The 17,494-nt window shown below is 32.1% G+C and overlaps 1 long non-coding RNA gene across 1 annotated transcript; it reads right to left on the bottom strand.

The window, feature by feature from the left end:
• Positions 1-1,889: 1,889 nt before the first annotated feature.
• Positions 1,890-6,563, bottom strand: LOC139527645 (uncharacterized). Its single transcript, XR_011665406.1, has 2 exons — positions 2,637-6,563; positions 1,890-2,173 (listed from the first exon to the last, which is right to left on the bottom strand). It is a non-coding gene; the product is annotated as an uncharacterized lncRNA (long non-coding RNA).
• Positions 6,564-17,494: the final 10,931 nt, after the last annotated feature.

A 17,494-nucleotide genomic window follows, 5' to 3' on the forward strand; every position in this document is an offset into this window, starting at 1 on the left:
ACAAACCTACCACATGAATTCATTCAACAGTTTAAAACTCTTATCTACAATTTTATATGGGTTGGTGAACAAGAAAAAGTCAAACGAACCACACTAAGCAAAGATACTACTGATGGAGGGCTTAAGATGCCAGATATAGTCAATTATATAACTGCACTACGAATAGCATGGATCAAAAGACTTACTGCAGATGATTTTGCTAACTAGAAAGTAATTCCGATATTTTACTTTAATAAATTTGGTGCTAATTTCATGCTACTTTACATGAATCCAGACATTTACTTTATACAAAACCTACATAAAACTTTACCAAAATTCTACTTAGAAATTGTAAAGTCTTGGTTCAAAGTAAAAAATTTAAATAATTCCAAACTTAATATGAATTTTAAAAACATTAGACAACAAATCTTATGGGGAAACAAATTGATAAAATTTCAAGGGAAGTGTTAAATTTTTATAAAATGGATAAAAGAAGGTATTATATATGTTAATGATATAATTGACCAAAATGGTAATATCTCTCAAGAAATAATATATAATAAAATATCCTCAAAATCCAATTAAATGTTTGAAATTTCAAAACTTGAATATGATATACCAAATGAATTGCTCAAGGTACTTAAATCAGAAAAATCTATAAAATCAAAAGTAAAAAATAAACTTAACCTTTGCATTAAAACAAAAGAAAAAATTAAGATAATAAGTTTACAAGTAATGGAAACAAACAGATATACACACACATTAATATTGGAAATGAAGACACGCCTTCAGGTTTCTTTAAATGGAAACGTGTACTAAATTTAGATTTCTTTAATCCCAATTAAATCAATGCCAAACTTTATATATACTTATTTAAAAGATAACAGATTAAAAATATTTAAATGGAAATTGATGCATCATATCCTTCCTTGTAAACAACTGCTTTTTCAATGGAAGATAAAAGAAGACAGTGACTTATGTAATGTAACAGAAGAGTATAAACATTTTTTTCTAGAATGTCAATACTTTAAAACTTTTTGGGAAAAGATCAAAATACTATTAAATAAAGTTAAAATTGGTTATCATATCCTAAACTACAGAAATCTCATAATAGGATATAAAATCTGTGATATCAATTATTATGATATAAATCTGTTGGTGACACTCATTACATTTTCTATCCACAAGTGCACCCACAGTTCAAATTATAAAACTACAAATTTTGATGTGTATGTCCTGTTCAAAAAAGGTTTTTTGAACTACTTAAATATTTCGACACTTTCAGGTGGTAAACATGGTAAAATTTTTAAAGAATAAAGCTTGTACATATAATTATTATTCTTGTATATATGTTCTATGCTATATTTATTCAGCAATACATGTGTCTCAACATTAGTTAATCTTAAAACCACGTGTTGTGGACTTCGTCATGATCATGATCAGTGATAAAAGATTAAATCCCTACTATCCTTGAAGCATCCTTCATTTAATATATCACATATTCATAAATAAATAAACTAATATAATGTACTTCAATTCGCAACCAAGTATGTACACCTACATAATTAATATATGTACAAACTGCTTCACCTGTTAACTTGCCTCCATCGTGTGATCCTTGATTAATAGGTCATGACCAGGTCAACTAGCATATACAAAGAGTCAAAGCGGTTCACGAATGTAATTCTTTCCGGAAATTAATTTCTGTAGTAATCTGTATACATAATATTGATACATAGAATGTAAATCTAACCATTTATTATTATTATTAATTTACTGAACAATCTCCCTGTTTGTTTAGTAAAACTAACACTACAGGGGTGCCCTGTCAAATGCTGTAGACATGGTATTCATGATACCAGCAATAGTGCAATAAATCAGATTTTAAATTTAAAAAAAGGGTATATTATTTTTTTTAAAACAATACAACTTTTATTGACTGAAACTTTTGAATACTATCTACATTAGAAATAATCTGCAGCGCAAATGAAATGTTGTTTACTCGTGCATGGATAATCGTGCCATTTAAAATTGTCTTCACCATCCAATGCAATACAATTTTCATATCCGTGATTAGGCTGTCTTTTTCCCCAGTCGTTGAACTTCATGTCCATTTTACTATGGTCCCAAATCCAAGAGTAATTGTTCTCTATGTCGTTGCAACCAGTAAAGTACACATTCTTATCTCCTAAAACTATAAAGAAAACTATATGTGTGCCAAAAAACTACAAAAAACAGTAAGCACAAAATTAATTTGTATTCCTCTCCTACATTTGGAAAGTTCCATGTCTTAATATGAGATACACCAAAAATTGTTGGATTTTAAACTAGATATGTTGGTTCGACATGTATAATTCTGTAATGCGGCTTTGTCGTATAAAGTCGGTCAACGGGAGCAAAAGGGACGCTCTATCTGTAAGTCATCCGTATATACTAAAGTATCAGCTCAAGAAGTTAAGCCAGGAAATGTACAGATTGTAAGAAAATATTATCAAGGGGAGTACCCAAAAAATGCAAACTCGGTCTTTAAGTTATTATTAAATAGTTTCACAAAAAAGCTACAGATATGCAGCGAAAAAGAAAAAAATAGAAATGTCTGATTACAGAATGGTGTCTATAATGATTTTCTTGTCCTCACCTTTGCAGATAATTCTTACCTTGATTCTCACTTGCTAGTCCTTTCAAGTATAAGTTTTCTTTTTTATCATATATCTCAACTAAATACCCTCCTTGTTTTTTTACAGAAAAGCTAGAATAATAGAATAACGAAAAAAGCAATTGAGCAAAATTATAACAGGATTCTGTTAAACATAATTGGGCTAATTAACTTAATATTTGATATTGTCGCACAATTCAAATTGCAACTCTGTTTACCACTTTAATAATTTGATGCAGAATTAATCAAAGCATCTGACATGATGTAATGGCAATTCAATTTGTTCTATAGTGCTTTGGGTACATTAACAAATCAAATTAAAAAAAAATACGTTGTTCTCAACTAAAGTGTGCATTAATTATTGTATGTACACTTCACAGTTTAAATGCAATCTTGTCTTTGAGTTACGATACACTAGTTATAAATTTATCAACAACACAGACTTCGTCGATTCATAATAGGAAACAGAAAGTTGCAAAATTATCACTTCTTCATAAACTAAAATCAAAGTAATTCAAATATTATTTCACTGCCATTTATTACGACTTTTTATACAATTATTCCTTTTAAGACATGATTTCAAGGTCGAATTAAATGGGGTTCATTTTTAATTTATTGCCTAAAGAGGGAATATATATCAGATGTTGATCAGACTTAGTTTTCCTTTATGCATTATCTTGAGAGAAACAGCATTACATTTGTACTAAATAACCCGTAAAAATTTGATTTGTCATAAATCGACTTAAAAGTAGACCAAACGGAATGTACAACTGAATTTTACAGTTTGTTTATATGTAATGCTGTTACACGTAGTCCCATGTTAGGGGAGGGTTGTTGATCCTGTCACGTTCTGTATGTACATGGCCCGGACCCTTAAATTCAGTGGTAGTCGTGTATTGCTGTATACTATATTTGTATAATGTCTGGGTTTTTTATCATCTATATAACGTGTTATAGTATTCTTTTTCTTGTCTTTATAAATATAACTTTTACTGTTAGGTCTGTTTTTGGCAATATCAATTTGACGTTATCCTGTACTTATTCATCCCGTCATTTTGTTTCCGGTATTGTTCTATGATATATTTTGTATTTGTCTTTCATGTCTGCTAATGTTTTCTATTTTTTTGTCTTTCATTTTTGGTAAAGTGCTTTGTCTATATTCCTTTTTGTGCTTCTTGGTTATATATTTGTTTGTTTTAAAGTGATTAACAAATATTTACTGCTGTACTCTTTTTTCGTTTTTCTCGTTACGTCCCCGTCACCAGTTCAGTAGTCATCACTTCGGTAATATCAATTATATTGTCATTTTAATAAGTTTCCTGTTAACAAAACTTTTAATTAAAAAGTAAGGATGTTCTTATCCCAAGAATAGATTACCTTAGCCGGATTTGGCACAATTTTTTGGAATATTGGGTCCTTAATGCTCTTCAAATTTGTACTTGTTTGTCTATATAACTATTTAATCTGGGTGTCACTGATGAGTCTTATGTAGACTAAACGCGCGTCTGGCGTTTTAAAATATAATACTGGTACCTTTGATAAGTATTTGACATTTTATCTGTTATGTCTATTTGTTTTGTTCACACATTGTTGTCAATGACAAATAACAATTATACAAGATTAACAAAGGACTATTAGTAGTTACGGATTTGCCAGCTCCAGACCTCAATTAAATTGATTGAAAGATTATGTCTTCGTTAGATAAAAATTAAGCACAATCCCTCCTGTCAGGGGTTTAGTATCAAACCATCATAACATATAAGAGAAAAAAATAACCCGTATCATGCCAACAACAGGTTACAAAATAAATGTGTTTGTTTCCGATGCAAAGACCCTATGGGTGAATTATACAAAAATATGGCACTCTTAGTTACCTGGAAACAGTATCGTAACTATATCCCTTCTGCATGCGTGTGTTTAAAGGTTTGGTTAGATTTTGCCGTGAATGCCGACATGTTTGTGCTTTGTAAAGAATATTACCATAAAATATTGGATGTGAAATACTTCATCGTATCAGGTGTTTGCAATGTGATCCATTGAAGTTGTTTTGTTTTCCTGTTAGCTAAATTCCTATTCAAATTGTCCCAAATATTTCTCCGTAGTAATTCCTTCCAAAAAGGTATATTCTACTTAAACTGTCTATTTTGGAGTTATGTTATTTTCATAAAGGCATTCAATTTTTTGAAGGCATAACTTTTTGGCATCATCAAATCCATTTTTGAAAATTGACAAGAAATTATTATTTTCATAGTTCTATCAGAATGACTTTGCACGACAGTGTCTGTTTTTAAAAGGTCAATTTCATTAGGCGTTAATGAACCTTTAACGTGGCTATATTGTGCTATCCAGTTCCTTTTATATTTTACTTGATAAAGATACTAATGAAGTTTTAAAAGATTTATTGTTTAAGTTCTATATATCTTTTCTTATTCCACAGGAGGCAAAATTTGCATAAGAAAAATCACCACCATTGACCTTGAATTTATAATTGCCAAATATCTTTTCTTCTACATGTAAAAGGTCATCTTTCGTGACGAATGTTTTTAGTTTTCTACTAGTTAGTCTAGGAAATCAAAAGGATTTTTGTTATAATATTTAAACATTTTTATTTGCCAAAAAAACATATTTTTAGTCTAATGACATTAACCAGTATTTACCTATTGAATTCCATTTATGTGTTTTAGAATTTACAATACTGTGCATACTTTACATATGTTTTGAATTTAGAAAATCCCTTAACTTTATCATTCATATCCCCCCTTTTCTTGCGGTAAAAAGCACACTGTCCTTGCGATTTGGTTTGTTTTCCAATCCCATATACAGGACCATTTAATATTATTCATTTGTTTTTCGTATATATTTAGAATACCTTTCATTTTAATTTCGAATCCAATCATAGACAGTATGAATGATATAATTAAAACTTTTCCAGCAAATGTGAGATTCTTTTGATTTCCAAACCTCTATACAGCTTTTCATCGTATTTATTTTTTCTTACCCAATTTGATCGCATACCATCCCATATCCATTTTGAACCCTTATGTTTTCACAGGCGGCTTAGACCATATAATTTGGTTGAATGTGTGGGGGGTCGCCACCTGACTAAATACATACACTCAGTCTTTTCAATATTCATTCCGGGCCCTAAGGTGTCTTCGTTCAGTTTTAAATTTTTAAATTTTTCTTCGATAGAATCCTCATTTATATTAAAGAGTTGAGTATCGTCAGCAAACATATTTAGCTTTGTTTCAATATAGTCCCCGGTTCTAGTTGGAAGTTTAATTCCTTCTATATTAGGATTGTTTCTAATTGATGCTGTAAGTGGGTCGACGAATTGAACGAATTATGCTTACAAATGGAGAAGTAAACCAATTCGTGATTTATTAGAATCAGCGAGTTTTAATATTTTCACTTTTGTTCTATTTATTGATATATCTGACATATATTGTCTTGGGCCTTGGTGTAAGCACTGGGGTTATGAGTTTGAATGAATACTCGTTTAAGCGTAAATTATAAGGTAATGGGCTAAACGTGAAAAGGAAGACGTAGACACTCTATCCGAATGGATTAAGGCAGTGAGGTCGTTAATACAAATCAGAATTAAGAAACTGAATGGGTCCATCAATGCCCATGCTACGTCAATCTTTAAAGACCCAAATGTTGCTAAACACTTATCCGACATCCATGATAAATATGTTGTTGTCCCCGCCAATAACATAGTTTTTGTCTGTAAAAGTTACTACATTAATTGCTTGATAAACGAATTAGGTATAGACAATTCACTTGGAAACTCAACATGTACCCTCACGACACTTACCAAAGAGGAAATCGTGGATAATCATAGGTCTGTTCTTTGTTCCTTTGGTATTTCAACCAAAGATGAAGAACTGGATCTTCCATCACTCAATTGGATACCTAAACTACATAAGTGTCCTTACAAACAACGGTATATTGCTGGGTCTTCCAAGTGCTCCACGAAACCTCTTTCTAAATTATTAACATCTATTTGATCAGCAATCAAAGACGGGCTTCAAAGTTATTGTGAAACTGCCTATTCTAGAGGTGGCGTGAATCAGATGTGGATACTTAAAAATTCCAAAGATCTTTTAGAGTACATACAATCTAACTCTCTTTCATCTTGTAACAGTATTAAAACATTTGACTTTTCTACTCTTTACACAAGTATTCCACATTCCAAACTAAAAGACAAATTGAAAGAGTTGGTATGACTTTGCTTCATAAAAAAGAATGGCAAACGTAGATACAAGTATCTTGTCTTAGGGAGGGATAAATCATACTTTGTAAAGAATCACTCTGATTCAAACAAAAAATTCTCTGAAACCGATATTATCAAGATGCTTGATTTCTTGATTGACAGTATATTTGTAACGTTCGGAGGACGTGTTTTTCAACAAACTGTCGGCATCCCAATGGGAACAAACTGTGCCCCTCTACTTGCCGACTTGTTTCTTTATTATTATGAGGCTGACTTCATGCAGGAACTTCTTAGGAAGAAAGATAAGAAGTTAGCTTCCTTGTGAAATCATTTCTCTTGTCGTAAAGTTTTGTTTTCAACCGAACCTCATTGTCAATTTCTAGATTTAAGTCAAGATATGAGGCAGACTTAACTGTGTCTTTAGTATCCTGTATCTCTAGTTAGATGGGATAGATTCGTTCAACATAGTCACCAAATTTTGTATTATTTAGTGAAAGAACATCATCTATATAGCGGAACGTAAAGTTAAAGGATATTGCTAACTTCTTATCTTTCTTCCTAAGAAGTGCCTGTATGAAGTCACAAATAGAGTCAGCTTAGTCCAATGTATTCCACAATCTAATATTTAGAACTAAAACTTGATTATGTTGTATCACAGTAAATTATATGATTATATAAAAAAAAAATACTAAACCTACCTTTAATAACACTTATATTCTTGAGTGCATTGATCAGAGTCTTTGTATCTGTCATAAGATGTTCTTCTGTAAGATAAGACCCATGTATTCACAATACTAAATTATATTTCCGAACTGAAATAGTGACTAAGGAGATTGTTGAATATTGTCTGGTTTCGAATTTTCGGCGGAAAGCTTGCGAAATCCAATGTTATTGTCCTGTTATATTTTAGAAATCGTAGTAAGACGTTATACCGACATGTTTAAGTAAAATCAGAACTTTAAATTAAGAGCTCATAATCTAAACATGCATAACATATCATACCGGTATTACTTTGTACAAATATCACAAATTGAATATATAATTGCTTGAGCACTATTTTACATTCTTATTAACATAAATAGAAACATTGAAATTCCAAAGTTTTAATACACGTTAATAATTTACAAATTACATTTAGTGCTTTTGAATCCACTACATAAAATAACACAGTACATTTCAGACAACACCATTTACATAACAATACACACATACAAACCATGATATTCTTCATATGCATGTTTAAACAAATGAAAGACAAATGTAAGCAACATGCTAATACTTATCAAAGGTACCAGGATTATAATTTAATACGCCAGACGCGCGTTTCGTCTACATAAAACTAAAACAGAACTTAAGCGATGAATAAGTACTAAAACTACGTAGTAAGCAAATCACATATACAAACCGAAATAAAAACAATACCTAGTCTCATTCTTATAAGAAGTATTGCTATTGCCTCATCTAACCTCTCATGACTTGTAAAGCCTACAATACCCTCTGAAATATTAAACTATGTTTACTCATGTAAATAATCAGTGAAGTAAATAATATCTATTTATATATTCCCTATATTAAATGCAAGAAACATTGTTTGCTGCGATCTTAAATTTTGAACTAACTAAGAATGAACCTAGATAGTTAGTTTGGGTTTTGGGGGATAATGATTTTTGTTCAAATGTTTGCCTTTTATCTTTCTAATTTGCCATGGAATTTCGTAACCTTTGACTTAAAGTTTCTAATTGTCCTTTTTTTTATCTTTTAAAACATTTTATAAAGAAAATATAATTTCCCTACGCCGACTCTAGAATCACTCAGATTAAAACAGTTCAAGTAGAATAAGATCACTTTTAAAACTGATCAATCTAAAATGTTTTAATGATTATCCGTTCTGCTCTCTAAAGCACGTTTACACTTATTCGAAAGCTTTAACAATACTAATAGAACGTTTTAGTAAGCGAAAAGGTTTGATATGTGATGTTACTAAATTAACTTAATTACCTGCATTCCCTAATATTCTATTTGATGTTTTCCCTTCTTTTCCTATAAAACGAAAGCATTTTCTTTCAAAAAAATGTCAACAAATTACAGATATGAACCAACGAATAGAACTAAACTACAAGCTCCTGACTTGGTATAGGCAAATAAATAATGTGGCGGGGTTGTTTAGGTCGTAATAGCACAACCCTCCCCTATCCTTAGAAAGTAATAAAACAACACAACATAAGAACAAACGATAAAAATCTGTTGAACATGGCTTACTTCATTAGATCGATAAAACAGGTTTTGCTTGGCGACCAAAACCGCATACGACTTGTACGCCGCAGTTTCCTGGGGCACCAAAATGTTGCACAATAATTCAACTCGATGTCAGAAATAGGATATGGACTTCAATAATTTTTATAGTTTTGATATTAGCGGATAAGAAATTGGCTAACCGTTATCCAATAATGCCGAGTTAATGTCAAATATGTTATTCGAAGATTTAAATGTTTATCAAATCAGAGTATTAACGTTGCGCTGGTTTGGTAGAAAGAGGGCACAATTTAATTTAATGAAATCATTGCTTCATCATGCTACATTTGACTTTACATATGACAGAAAATGCCTTTCGAGACAACACTGTTAAATGTTTATCATATCTCGACTATACTATCTTTTGGTGTTTATCAAACACGTCTACTAACACATAAAACATGTCATGATAAGTGATACTGGAATAAAACACATAAAAACAATAATTACAGCCAAATATACCGCATTTAATATCAACACTCTCGTATTGATGTTATATTTGTTATTCTCGTGGGATTTTGTCTGATGCTTGGTCCGTTTCTGTGTGTGTTAGTTACATTGTAGTGTTGTGTCGTTGTTCTCCTCTTATATTTATGCGTTTCTCTCAGTTTTAGTTTGTTACCCCGATTTTGTTTTTTGTCCATGGATTTATGAGTTTGAACAGCGGTATACTACTGTTGCCTTTATTTTTGCTATAAAATAATGATGGGTTTTTTTCAAATCTGCTTATTGTATTATTTATCTATGAAAATAATGTTGCTAAACTTTATCTCTATCCTAATATATTGTGTCGAATAGACAAATATTTTTTTCATGAATCCATGTATATAGTTTAATATTATATCACCCTTAATGAAATTACCTGTTGATTCTTCGCCAAGAGCAAAAAAAATGTAACATATTCCTACAACTGTCAAACATCCAACAATGAGAGCAGCAGAAATGAACAGTCGCCTACCATACCGTCGTAGAAATATATGAATTCGACTCTGTCGTGGTCGGTCTTCTTTGTCTTCCATTATAGAAATGGTTACACACCTCACAGAAATCTTCGTTCTTTTATAAGATATCCTACATCTGTTACAACAATCTTTGAAAGTGTCAAATGTCAAACCTTTCGATTTAATAGCATGGTAAATTTCAAGAGCAACAATATATTACGGTTAAGTGGCTGTCTAGGATCATTTAGTGGGATTTCCCTATGTTGATTGATAGTTAACGTTACAAAGATGAAAATAACTAAAATTGGATATTTGGACCAGCTTGTTATCATCGGTGATTTTAATATGCACTGCATACATTTTAATCAAAGGTTTGTTCGTTAGATTTTGGTTTTGGTCAATTGAGTGTTGGAACTTTGTGTTACGAATTAATGCAACATACCCCTTACTTTCCATGTCATGGTTCTCTAACTTCAATAAACCTCATGTTGGATTTTTTTCGGTTTCAAATCATCTATGCATTCATAGCCTAACTTCTTTGCGAGCAAGTAAGCAGTTTTCTGTATGATCACAACTTCATTTACACCACTGGACCGATGCCACTACTGGTGGATTTTTTGTCCCCGAGGGTATCACCAGCCCGGTAGTCAGGACTTCGAAGTTGACATGAATATCAATAATATGGTCATATTTTATAAATTTACTGTTTGCAAAATTTATGAATTATTCGAAATACAGAGGATGTTCTTATGCCAGGTATAAATAACCTTAACCATATTTGACACAAAATGTAAAAGTTTCCCGTATGTAATCCAAAAAGAAATCAGAAAGATTCCAAGTTGCATTAGGTGTAGAAGATCGAACTCCAAAATTTATACAAATGATATTTTCACCTTTTTTGCCATAGACGGAAAAGATTGTCTCTTGTCCGAAATCCAATATTTTCTGTTTTCTTTTCTTCATAAAACAGTCGTAAATTTCACAAAACGACTTCATCCGTTATTTTATCTTCTTTATTATTATACAATATAATATACAATTCAAAATAAACCTATCCTACTTAACACTAGAATTTGAAGTGTTTCAAGTCTACAAGTATTTCTATGTGAGAGGATGATAATTTTACATAGTATCAATTATATCACAAAACGAACTAAATTGGGTCATACTGGGGATGGTTTTATGGTTAGAAAAGGTTTGGTGGATAAACTATCAACATTACATCAAATTTATAAATATCTTATAAAAGTTGTGCATTATTACCTCAGAATTGTCCAAAGTTTTCATACATTTCGTTAATCTAAAAATCAACTAAAGACTCATCAGTGACGCTCACCAAAATTAAAAAGATGAAATAAAGGACGAAGAGCAATCAGGACCCAGTAACTATTTCCCTTAATAATTTTTTTTCCCAATTTTCTTGTTGTTGCAGCTTCTTTGATAGATAGAGAGAAACATTACCGTATATCGGGTTATTTTCGCAGGTGTAAATTTCGCAATTTCCATTGAATAAGGTATACGAAAAATTATGGCGGTTATTATTTGGGCATGTTCATAATTTTTATCCATAACTTTGCATGTGCACTTTCAATTTGGAGGGAATATATTTTGGCGATTTTGTTTTATCCGCCTACGAAAATAACCCGTGATAACTGTGAATTTACCCTGGAGGTAGATATTTTTGTTAATACATTTATGCTAGGATCTTTTCTAAAGTCATTCTAAAAGTAAATAGATATGTATATAAAATTGAGAATGGAAATGGAGAATTTGTCAAAGAGACAACAACCCGACCATAGAACAGACAACAGCAGAAGGTCACCAATATGTCTTCAATGCAGCGAGAAACTCCCGCACACGGAGGCGTCCTTCAGCTGGCTTCTTAACAAAAATGTTTATTTGTTTATCGTGAACCGTTTTGGACGAGTCTGCCTTATCAAATCAAATCGTTATATGAAGTAAAATCAGTTATTTGTGCCTGATTTAAGCAATTAAGACATCTTGATATCAAGAGACAAGTTAGCCAAAGGCAAGGTTTTCTCATATTTTTATGTGTTTGAAAATACAAAACTGAGTAGCGTATTCTCATGAATAGCAAATAATTTCGGGTTTCATTTTTCGATAAAATAGTACTTTATGGTACTGATACTTCTAGCATGTTCTCTATTTCTGCAGACACAAGCTTTCAGTTAGAAAACTAAAAATAACATTTGAGATTTCGTGTTCATTATTGATCAGTCTCGTCCTTAACTATATGTCCCACTGGAATTTAGAAGCAAAAAGAATCGGAATTCCAATGGGGACTAACTGTGCACCACTTATTGCGGACCTGTTTTTGTAGTGCTATGAGTTACAATTTATGACAAATATAAGCAAAGACCCATCGAAACAACATCTGATAAACAAATTTAATAATACTTTTAGATATTTGGATGACATTTTGGCTCTCAATAATGACGACTTCAGTATGTATATTAAAGGAATTAATCCTGTTGAACTTACTTTAAATAAAGCTAATACTAACAATGACCACTGCCCTTTCCTCGATCTTGATATCTATATCACTAACGGAAAGCTGAGTACTAAAATTTATGATAAAAGAGATAATTTTTCATTTCCTATCGTTAATTATCCATTTTTAGATGTTGACGTTCCCTTGTCACCATCTTACGGTGTTTATATATCTCAAATTGTACGATTCGCTCGTGTATGTAACAATGTTTTAGATTTTAACGAGAGAAATGTATGCATTACTGAAAAATTATTACACCAGGGTTTTCGATATCACAAACTAGTCAAAACATTTACTAAATTTTATCATCGGTATAAGGACATCATTCGTAAATATAGCTCAACATGCAGACTTCTTATACGTTCAGGTATTTCACATCCAATTTTTTATGGAAATATTCTTTATAAAGCACAAAGGTGTCAGTATTCACCTTAAAAACTAACAAAACCTTTGAATAGACTTATTAAGAAGGGATATAGTTACGATACTGTTTTCAGGTCATTAAAGATTGCATATTTTGGCGTTAATATTGATTCACTTATAGGGTCTTTGCATCGGAACTAAACACATTTATTCAAAAACCAGTTTTTGGCATGACACGGGTTATGTTCTTCTCATATATGTTAAGATGGTATGATACTAAACCCCTAACGGGAAGGATTGTGCCTGATGTTCATATGATGAAATCATAATCTTTCAGTCAGTTTAATTGAAGTCTGGAGCTGGGATGTCAGTTAACTGCTAGTAGTCTGTTGTTATTTATGTATTATTGTATTTTCTTTATTTTCTTTAGTTACATCTTCTGACATCAGACTCGGACTTCTCTTGAACTGAATTTTAATGTGCGTATTGTTATGCGTTTACTTTTCTACATTGGCTAGAGGTATAGGGGGAGGGTTGAGATCTCACAAACATGTTAACCCCGCCGCATTTTTGCGCTTGTCCCAATTCAGGAGCCTCTGGCATTTGTTAGTCTTGTATTATTTTAATTTTAGTTTCTTGTGTACAATTTGGAAATTAGTATGGCGTTTATTATCACTGAACTAGTACATATTTGTTTAGGGGCCAGATGAAAGACGCCTCCTGGTGCGAAATTTCTCGCTACATTGAAGACCTGTTGGTGACCTTCTGCTGTTGTTTTTTGGTCGGGTTGTTGTCTCTTTGGCACATTCTCCATTTCCATTTTCAATTTTAGTTAATAAATCAATCAATAATGAGGATAATAATTCTGTTAATTTTTTTGAAAACGTTTGTGTCAGTTTTTTTAAACAGTGGCATTACTGTATACCTCATGCACCTACGGCGGGTTTTATATAGTGATAAAGTGTTCATTCTTTCATCCACATTTCATATCCGTTACTGGTTTATAAAGGCGGTATACTACTGTTGCCTTTATTTAATTGTTTGAATTTTTTCTGAATTGATTTTGAGGTTATTCTTAACCAATCACGGATTATGTGTTGGTTTTATCTTTGAATACACATTGTGAATTCGTAACTCCCCTTAAACCCCTTTATAATTTATTGAAAAATTCTCAGAATCTTACTAAAAAAATATCATTGTAAACCTGCTAAGGTTCAACCACCTCCGAGTTTGGGATTTCCCGTTGTGTTGAAGACCCATTGGTGGCATTCGGCTGTTATCTGCTTTTTGGTTGTGTTGTTGTCTCTTTGACATATTCCCAATTTCCATTCTCCTTATCAAATTAAAATCCTTATACCTTTGATAACTATTTACTTCGTTTTTGTTCAAACTATTTATGGAGGATTTTCTTAACAAACTATATTCTTTGTCATTTGGGAGATTTTGGGGGGTCATTATGTGAGTTTTGCTCGTAGTACCTCTTGTAAGATGGTTGTATTTTGAATAGAGGAAAACCCGAATTTCTGAAACAAGAAAACAAATTAACATAATTTTTATTGCATATTATAGTTCATTGGATATTGAAAGATAAGTAGTAGAAAAACAGGCACTTTTGATCCGAACAACAGGCTAAATATGCAATCATAATTTAATTTCATAAATCAAAAATGGTCTTGGACTGATCACAAGTCCTTAAGCTTTAATATAATATAATATGTTACAATCATAAATTGTGAGTAGGTCCATCTGCACAAGTCAGTATGCTGAATCCAACCCAAAAAAAAATTAAAAACAAGATTCAGTTATTTAATTTCTGCCTGGGAACAAAGGCAAGCGTGTTTTTTGTTCTTCTACTAAATATTCAGAGAAGAGGTATTTGTTGTTTTTCAGTTTAGTAGTGTGAGATTTCTTTGGTATGACGTATATCATTGAATATATTGAGATTTGTTTTATTGTAATATTGTGTACAATAAGTATTAAACGAAGTTTAATTATACTATTCCTAATGAAGCCATTACAGGCATTGATGTTTTTCTAGATGTGTCGTTAGCCTACCCTGTGGCCACGACAATGGTAAGTCAAATAGTACCTTCAAAAATACTTAATATAGTTTAAACCTTTGTGGCTAGTAATAACGACCAGCAGATTCTAAATGCCGGCACTGTTGATAATGATGTTTGTGTTCCTACCATTCCCACTGTTACCCACACAGTGTTTAGACCAACATCGGTTCAGTTTCATTTTACCCTGGTATCTCTATGGGTTAAGATTTACCTGGTTTCAGATCTCAAGCATCGTATTGTGGCTTAAACCCAGGATTAATCCACAATTTTCTACATAAGAAAATGCCTGTACCAAGTCAGGAATATGATAGTTGCTATACATTTGTTAGAAGTATTTTTGCTTTGGATTTTTCCATTTGCTTAAGGATCAAGAATTTTCCTCGGATTTTGGTAATTTTTTCATTTAACTTTTTACTTTGCGTGCTTCGACTAATAAATCCGTGTCATGGTCTAGACCTCCTGGTCATGCTTTTCTAGGTTTTTGGCCTATTGTGGTAATTATGGACCAGTCATAACCCCTTTTGTTGATACTCCGACTATTACCTCTAGTCTGTCATTTCTCATCTAATGGTAGTGCTCCTGTACCTACCTATTCTGATCGGCCTAACGCTATGTTGACTGTCCCTTTGGTATCTTTCGTCCCCCTTTTTGTATTCTTTGTAAGTTAGAGAATAACGCCAATAGTCTATCTCACCAGTCAGGTCATACCCTCAAGATCATAATCATGTGGTGATCATGGGGACAGTGATTAGGATCTCATAACGTTTCACAACATTTTCTCTGGTTACTACTACTTCTTCGAAATAGTCTGTCTTCTACCTATTCCAGTAAGAATCCTTTCTTCTGTTAACTACTACCAGAGCTGTAAACAATGTACCTTTCCATCTAGATTCAAAAGACCTATATATACTTTCGATGTTTCCTGCATGTGGTCAATTAAAAGGCAATATCAATTCACATACGAATTACCATCGATCAATCTAACAATATATTATCAATGAGTCTCAATTTTCCAAAGTAATGTGTTTTGTATAAATTCTTCACATGTTTAAGGAACTGCCGAACATTTTTTGTCTGCAGTAGCTCCTGTGCTGAATGACTCATTACTTCCACCTGAGGTCAAGCATATACGTGCTATTCAGTTATTTATAATGTGTTCTATGGCCAACACAATCCAAAAGATTAGAAATTTTGGAGAATGCAATAGTCTCAGGTAGTCTCAAAGATGCTCATATTAAGTCTGCTTTGGACGATGAGATTTTTGGCTTGCCACTTAACGAGGTCCAGAACCTCAATCAAACCCTTAATCCAGTAAAGGTAAACATTTCTCACTGTGGTAGTATTTTCCTTCTGCTGAAGGCTCACCTTAAATCCTGCAAAATCTCTGTAAAGCAACTTTCAGCTTTCCTTTTATATTTTTAGAAAAAGGAGTATCTCTCTCTATCATTACAGGTTATCGATCAGCAATTCTAGGACTATATACTTGTCTGGTGGTCCAGTTTTAGGTAGTGATGAGGTCATTTCTCTTTATGTTATGTGTTTCACTCTTGAAAGCTCAATACAGAGAATTTTATTCCGTCTTTGAATTTTAGTGGTTTAGTCTGCATAAAAAAACTTTTTGAAAGCGCCAAAAAGGTTGAATTCAACTTCTTATCGTATAAGTATAAGCATTGTTTTCTTCTTTCCTAGCCATCTAATAAAAGAAGAGATTAAATTCAAGGCGTTTTCCACTACCGACTACTAGCTCCGTTTTCATACTGAAAAGTTTTTTGTTACTCTCCAGCCGTTTTAGCCAAAAATCTAATTCCTGGCCGAGATTCGGAATCAAAAGTGATTCCTATCCTTCCTAATAATTCAAATTCAAAAGTGTTGTCCTATCCGACCCTTCTGTTCTGTCATCAGAGATCTCGTGGCTTCGCACCTCCTAGAATTCCCGGTTATTTATTTCTTTTAATAACGGAAAACAATAGCGGTCTGCTAAAACCATTTTATCTTGGACCTATAAAACTTTACACCAAGCTAACAATTCTTCTAACGAAGAATTTCAATATAGTCAATCTAATTAATTGCAATATAGTATAGGCGAGCGAGGTTTTTAATGCACCTACCTAACACACGGCTATACGATATATCATTTGAAAGGTCTTTTATCGTACATTCAGAATTGCCTGGTCGTCAAATTGGGAAATGGTCACATTTTTCTAAAAACGGCAAAAAAAGGGGAAAAAATATAAGTCATAATTTGACGATATTGTTCGAAAAATGCAGTTTAAAAACAAATTCATCTGCAATATAATATGAAATATATCATTTGATAAACTATAGTCTATTTTTTGTTTGTTTCTGAAATAAAAATTTTAAAAAAAGTGTTTAAAATGAAAAAATCTCGTATTTTTGTGAAAATCATAATTTTTACGGGTTTTGACGCAAACCGCTCGGTAATATTTAATTTTGCATCGAAAACACACAAAT

Source organism: Mytilus edulis, chromosome 6, assembly GCF_963676685.1.
Source record: "Mytilus edulis chromosome 6, xbMytEdul2.2, whole genome shotgun sequence".
Classification (NCBI taxonomy): domain Eukaryota; kingdom Metazoa; phylum Mollusca; class Bivalvia; order Mytilida; family Mytilidae; genus Mytilus; species Mytilus edulis.